This window comes from Myotis myotis, unplaced genomic scaffold (assembly GCF_014108235.1).
Source record: "Myotis myotis isolate mMyoMyo1 unplaced genomic scaffold, mMyoMyo1.p scaffold_m19_p_9, whole genome shotgun sequence".
In the NCBI taxonomy this organism is placed as follows: Eukaryota; Metazoa; Chordata; class Mammalia; order Chiroptera; family Vespertilionidae; genus Myotis; species Myotis myotis.
The window spans coordinates 41,450,503-41,458,221 of NW_023416401.1; the positions used below are offsets into that span (position 1 = coordinate 41,450,503).

At 41.7% G+C, this 7,719-nt stretch overlaps 1 pseudogene; it reads right to left on the reverse strand.

Moving 5' to 3' along the window:
* Positions 1-1,973: 1,973 nt before the first annotated feature.
* Positions 1,974-5,623, reverse strand: LOC118663131 (annotated as a pseudogene).
* Positions 5,624-7,719: the final 2,096 nt, after the last annotated feature.

Consider the following 7,719-nt stretch of genomic DNA (forward strand, 5'->3'; position numbering starts at 1 on the left):
GATAAATTTAATGAATCCCTCAATAATATAGTGAGACCATGGAGGACATGAAAAAGGACCAACTAGAAATTAAGCATACACTGACTGAAATAAAGAATAATTTACAGAGATCCAGCAGCAGACAAGAGGATCCCAAGAATCAAGTCAAAGATTTGAAATACAAAGAAACAAAAAATACCCAACCGAAAAAGAAAAAAGAAAAGAGATTCCAAAAATATGAAGATAGTGTAAGGAACCTCTGGGATAACTTCAAGCGTACCAACATCAGAATTATAGGGGTACCAGAAGGAGAGAGAGGGCAAGATATTGAAAACCTTTTTGAAGAAATAATGACAGAAAACTTCCCCTACCTGGTGAAAGAAATGGACTTACAAGTCCAGGAAGCGCAGGGAACCCCAAACAAAAGGAATCCAAAGAGGACCACACCAAGACACATCATAATTAAAATGCCAAGAGCAAAAGATAAAGAGAGAATCTTAAAAGCAGCAAGAGAAAGACAATCAGTTACCTACAAGGGAGTACCCATACGACTGTCAGCTGATTTCTCAACAGAAACCATGCAGGCCAGAAGAGAGTGGCAAGAAATATTCAAAGTGATGAATAGCATGAACCTGCAACCAAGATTACTTTATCCAGCAAAGCTATCATTCAGAATAGAAGGTCAGATAAAGAGCTTCACGGATAAGAAAAAGCTAAAGGAGTTCATCACCACCAAACCAGCATTATATGAAATGCTGAAAGGTATTCTTTAAGAAGAGGAAGAAAAAAAAGGAACTCTTACCATTTGCCACAGCATGGATGGAACTGGAGAGCGGATAAATACCACAGGATCTCACTCATTTGTGGAATATAATGAACAACATAAGCTGATGAACAAGGACTGATCCAGAGACGGAGAGGCATTGATTGGACTGTCGGGACTTGGAGAGAAGGTAGGGGAGGGTGGGGGTAAGGGGGAAAGATCAACCAAAGGACTTATATGCAAGCATATAGGCCTAATCAATGGACATGGACAACGGGGGGGTGAGGGCATGAGCGGGGGGGGGGGGGGGTAGAGGGTAACGTGGGGACAAGGACACATATGTAATATCTTAATCAATAAAAAATATATATATATAAAAAAAATAAAAATGTGTAAAGTTTAATAGACTCTGTTAATAATAAAAGTGGTTTAGGTCCTTGGATCGGACTCTTGGTAAACTGCAGCTTTATATTTTGCATAAATGAAAACTGCATGCAGTATTATACTTATTATCTTATTAGATACCATATTTATTTCACAGCATATTATTTACTGTATGATAACAATTGCACACAGTCATGAGATCGCTGAATTCCTTAACGATATCGGCACACATTAGGGACTGCATATATTTCATATAATTATGGGTCTAATATTTGCAACCCAAGGATAGTATTGATGAAATGTTAACAATTTTCTTTAAAAAGTCATCAAAGGGTACATATTTAATAATGTGGAACACTGAGTCCTATAGATTGTTACATTTCTAAGGTTGTAACACATCTTTATTAAATATAATATAATGTAATATAATATAATATACAAACACTTCAAAATGCTTCTAAAATAAAACGATTTTATTATGCTGCCAAGAAAATATTGGTAAATTTCTTTCAGTTATATATTTATATATTTCACCCATTCGTTTAACCTTGTGATTCAGAGAGGAAAAAGAAATAATACAAGTTTCTCAAATCATTAGTAATTTTTTTTACCTACACAAGTATTTTTAAGAAATAAAAGAATCAATAGTCAAAGGCTCCCAGTAAAAATCTTAGTACAAGCCACATACACAAATAAAAAGCCATTAACTATCTCAATCCACATTACAGAGCCATGTGGCGGCCCTTAAGCAGACATTGTGGACCTCCCTGGGAACAGAGCATGACTGACTATTCCTGAATGAGACATCAACATTCCCAGCTAGCCCGCATAAGAACTGCATTGTAATTCACATTAGATTACAATACAGGCTTCCATCACTTGAAATCTGGAAGTAAAACCCAAACCCAGTGGCTTCTACTGTGACGCCTAGGGCTTGAGGTGTGGTTGAGAAGAGCCGACACTGAAAACCACGGGGGTCATCAGAGCCTGGAGCACCCCATTCAACTCTGGCACTTCCTGCTCCTGGCACTGCATGGGCAGCATCCTTTCTGGCCAGCTTGGTCACTGCATCCCGGGGGATGGACTGCCATCTAGTGGCTGCCAGCAGCGCCGCAGCCTCCTTGTTCTGCCTCTGCTCCTGAAGCCTGACCCACAGGTTCTCTGTGGGCCCCTCTGGACCTTCCTCGGCAAGAAGCCCACCTCCAGTCACTGCCTGGGGGTGTGGCCAGGAAAGTGTCTGTGATCAGTTCCCAGACACAGGTAAGGACCAGGGCAGTCTCCTTCACACCCACTTTGCTTGGAATCCAGGTACAAAGGTGGTCAGAACAAGCAGGCTGGGCTGCTGCAAACAAGAAGAAAGGACAAACACTGGCCAGGCCACTGCCTCTCCAGCCAGATACCTGGGCTGCCAAGCACCAGCCAAATGCTTTTTGAATCTGAAAATCGCAGAGAGCAAAGAGACTTTTTTTTTTTTTTTTGAATCTAAAAAAGAAAAAATGGCAGAGGGTAAAATTCTTGAAGGTGCAATATTGGGGGGGGGCGGGGGGGGGGAACGAAGAGGGAATTAGCCATTCAGAGACTGCTTTGACAATGGCCATCCGAATCTACCTGTAAAAATGTTTAGGAAATTAAATATCAGGTAGGAAAACTTTATGGATTTAAACACATTTCTATAGGTCTGAGTGACCTTTCATATTTGGGATACAGGAAAGAAACGTTTTTTTGTCCATATAGGTCAACAGGTAACATTTCACAGGTTTTCCTCAGCATATTAACATACATAGTCACAGAAAGACTGAAACAGATTTGCAAAAAACAAAACACTAAAAATAACCAAACTATCATAAAATTCTGTACTTTGCAAACGATAGAAAAAAACACACACATGCAATATTGGAACTGATTTTTCCAATTTCAAACCCAGGAGATTATTTTAGGATCATCCAAGATCGATAAAGGGGCTACAAACACAATGGCCCTTTTTGTTAACATTTTTTTTAATTCTCAAAAAGAAAACCTTTCACAGACTAAGCATTAACTGTAGGTAAATGGCTCAGCATTACCCCAAAGAACATAAACAAAGAACATAAATATTCATAAGTATTTACATCAATATAAACATATTGCAAAGAAACACTACCAACCCCCATTTTAGATGAAACTCTACTTGTCTCACTAATTCTACAATAGCAGTCTATCACTGACTTTTTGGAATATAGAAGCCGCCTGTTATTTCCGAAAGCTGTCAGCCATATCTTATTTGCTTCCCGTCAGGGACCCTGTGTATAGACACGCTGGTGACCGTGTCTTCCTACACACTGGCTTGGCATGTATTCTTACACACACACGCATATCCTTTCTTCTTGTCCTAAAAACATATTTTCATAAGGAAGAGTCACTGACCTCGTTCCTGAACACAAGGGCATCTGTGTTTGTGCTGACTGCCCCTCACGGGGTACCCCAGGTTGCTGGGTGGCTCAGCTCCAATTTCAGGGACAGCCTCCTGACATGCCGGAAGAGAGGGAACAGCCCATTAGAGACGGCAAAGAAAGTGCAGATTAGAGAAAACAAGCCCTCCACAGGAATAACCACTGACTCCCCACCTTCCCTATGGGATTTCTTTAATGCTGAACACATTTTAAAACATCAGGCTCATTCAAAACAATAATTAGTCTTTTCCCAGGAAAACTGGAAATTCACTTTCATATTACTGACATTGAAATATCAAATATATGTATGCCTACTAAAAAACCAAATGTGTGAGTGCTTTGTCAAAAGCTGTACTGTTCCTCAGTGCCAAAATCACAAAATATTTCTTGTCATTTATTTACTTGTATTTTTCCAAATTTTTCATATTATCTTATTACTTATATTTTTAAATTAAATTTATTCAGGTGACATTGGTTAATAAAATGCAAAAGAATGAAACTAGGCTACTATTTGGACTCATACAAAAATTAACTCAGAATAGATCAAATACCCAATTATGACTTCTTTTTCAAACACAAGGCCATCCCTATTTTTAAATGACTAATTTTAATTTGTTTAATTTTAATTTTTCCTTGAGAACTGAAGCTGAGATTTTAAACATCAGGATCAGAAACATCATGGCTCATAAATGCTGATGATAAACAGAAAGCTCTCGAAAGGAGCAATCACTGACTGGTATTTGCGATCAAGTGCCTTTTCCAATAACTAGGAAGTGCTGCAAATTTCCCGCTTCTGCCCACCTCAGGGCGATTCCCGTTCAGTTTTCTGTGTCAAGGGACAGCGTGTACGGGCACAACTGGACACATTTTGATTCCATTGACAACAACAGCAAAATAACAGCCAATTACAAACCGACTTGGCTGAGCAGCCGCACAGAAGGGCTTTCATCAGAAAACTGCAAAGAGCAGCAAGGGCGGCGAGAGGAGGGTTTGCTCCACTCCCCTTGAAAGACCCGATCGAGAGTGGGCTTCCAGGTAAAATGAAGCATTGTGCCAGCACCCACCCCCCTCACCTGCAGGGGTGGCGAGGACCTCGTGGGCCCTTCATTCCAGCACAAGGACCGCCGGCCAGCTGATTGCTATGCTGATGTGCTGTGAGACTCAAAAACATAACCTCCAGGAATGGCAGGAGCCCCAGGTATTGTCAAATTATTATGTTGAAACAGAGCTGTGTGAATTCTAAAACGCTTGGCTAGTGCTCAGCTCCGTCACCAGCTATGGACAAAACAACCCAGACAAGCCATTAAAAACACATAAATGTAATGATTTTGGTACTCATCTTGCATGCTTAGTTAAGAGTAAAAATTCAGCAGACCTCTCAGCTACATAAACTCATGGCCGCCTAGTTTGACAGCAGAGTGAGTCCATTTGAGTTTGCCTATTGCCCAAGAAGAAGAAAATTAAAGTCCTAATTGTCCTCTCATCAGGTTTAGGTTGTACCGTTTCTCAAGGAGTGAGATTTTGTTTTCTTTCTTATTTCACATAGTTTGGGAGCAAACACACGCACAGAGGCCCAGGTGGGCCATGGCCCGGTTTTGGAGAACGAAGTCTTAATGTGTGGGCTGGGGACCAGCTATGGGACTGGTTTCCAAACTTAAATACCGCCTCCTGGGTTTGCCCATTTCCGAGGTCTACGGTGAGAGTGACCCAAAAGAGTGTCTGGATAGTACTTCCTTACATCTCGGCTTCCAGCCAGCTCTCCACCACTGGCATCTGGGTTAGTGTTGATGTCCTCATGTGAGAACAGATGTTCCTTTCTGGATGCACCCTTCCTCATAGCAAGCCCAGGGTCACGACAGTCCACACTCACAACCAGGAACAGGCAAGCCTCCTCTGTAGAGGGACAGACACCAAATCCTTTAGGCTTCACGGGTCATGTGGTCTCTGTCACAGCTACTCACTTCTGCTGTTGTGGCCACACGCCCCGGGCCAGCGAGCAAGATGGCCGGGTTCCCATAAACCCGTATTGACAAGTGAAGGCCGTCAACAGATTTGGCTCAAGATCCATGGTTTCCACCAGCTCAGAATGCTGGGCCACAGTCTGTCTGTGACACAGACAGTGTCCTGACTTCTGCTTTGAGAGCAATGGTCACCAGATGTACAGCACAATGACCTCCAGAGCCACCCTCACCTGTTCCATTTTTACCACGAAGCACAATGTCACTATCTTATAAATTCTGGGAGGTAAGGAAAACAGTTAACACAAATTTGAATGAAAAGAAGGAAATTCTTATTTTTAAAATAGTTTGTGCATGTGCAATTTTTTTCTTGATCACATCCTATTTCTATATGTAATAGATTGGAAATGATCTGGATAAAAGGTTGAGCAGCCCAGCTGCTGTCAGCCCCCCTGCAGCAGCCCTTCCAGTCTGATCACATGGGGTCCCTGATGCCTGGGAAGATTTGCAGGAACAGGAGGCTGGCTTGGGTTCCTCCAGCAGATTTGCTGAGGTCACAAAGCTCAGTCCTGGAGTTCTAGAAACATGCACGTATCTGTCTTTGAAAATGAAACTGCTTCTCAGACTCCCTGCGTGTGAGGAGTCCAGCTGAAAGGCCCAGGATGCAGACGGTTGAGGGTCTCATAGGAGGCTTGGTGGCACGGGAGTGGCTGCAGGTGCAGACAGAAGCCCAGAAAGACCCCCTTGCCAGTTCGCTTCTTCCTCACTCTCTCTCCTTTCTCTCCTCTTTCCCAGCTTCCCCTGTAGTCTCTCTGGAAATTTGATTAAGGATTCTGTCAGCCTTAACGCCAACTCAGGGAATTCTGGTTAATACTGAAAATCATCAGAGTTAGGAATTAACAGTTTGAAAATCATGTCCAAAGGAAGAAATAGAAGGAAAATACCTATAACATCTGTGTTAAAACCACCTTTTCCTTTAATTCCTGCAGGCTATCAACCTCCAGATATTTGATAGATTAATAGATAGATAGATAGATAGATAGATAGATAGATAGAAGATGACAGGTAGATAGATATATAAGTAGATATATACCTATATATACATATAATGTATACGTACATATATATATGTAACATGTATATTTGTATAAATATACATATATATTTTTTAAGAAAAAAGTACTTGCTATTCTTTTCTGCATCTTACTTTATCTTTTAATTGGAGCCTGTTTTAGTAGTTTTCTAAACATAAGAAAAGTAAGCAAATAAATACAATGTTTTTCAGGGTCAGCTATTTTTCTCATTTTAGCAGAAACAGTACTGTACATTTGGTCGTACTTATTTAATGCTTCTAATTAAGTGAAATGCTTTTGCTAATTCTGAATCTTCATTTACTGTAATTGTGGACCTAAACACTCCCAGTGGGGTTCCTTTTAAGATGGGTTTAAATTCCTGTGATTGTGCACATGGCGGCTATAGGAATAACCTGCTTACTCCCTCAGCCATGCCGGCTCATTGCAGAAGTTGATCCATTTCCACGAGAGCTCTCTGCCTCTCTCTGGAGGCGGTCCTCGGCACCTCAAACGAACCATCTTCTTCCACCATAAATACTAAATAATTGCATTTCAACCCCTATGTGCTATACATGCAGGAAAAGATGACTGTGGGAATTTACCAGGTGGCTGCAGAGGTGTCCCTTTTATTGCCCGCGACCAGACGAAAATGAGCTCCCTGACCTTTCCTAAGTGCTGCACCTCCTGATGGGAAACCGCCTTAGTCCACAGAGCAGTTGCTGCAGGAGTCACACAGTTTCCTGTTACAACCACAGATACACTGTGCCTTTATGCCCTTGTAGCTGAAGACACCTCGTATTGCGGAAATTAATTTCCAAGGAAGTCTGATGCCCCATTTTTCAGTTCTTCTCTAGCTTAGACAAGTTGACGGCCTAGGAGTTGAGCACATCACAGGGGACAGAAGTCCTGGATAAGGACTGATCAGCCTCGCTCTGACCAAACTCCATCAAGCCCAAGATTTTCCTTCGTGGAAGCCACTGCTTAGAAAGAAGCAAAAGATAATTAAGCAGCAAAATTCTGGGACAGACTGTTGGTGAATGAAACTCAAGGACTAACACAGAGTGATTGATTTCTATGAGTGGGAGACTGTTTCATGGGAGGCCCTGCCAGGTCCCGACAACAGCCAGGAGGGC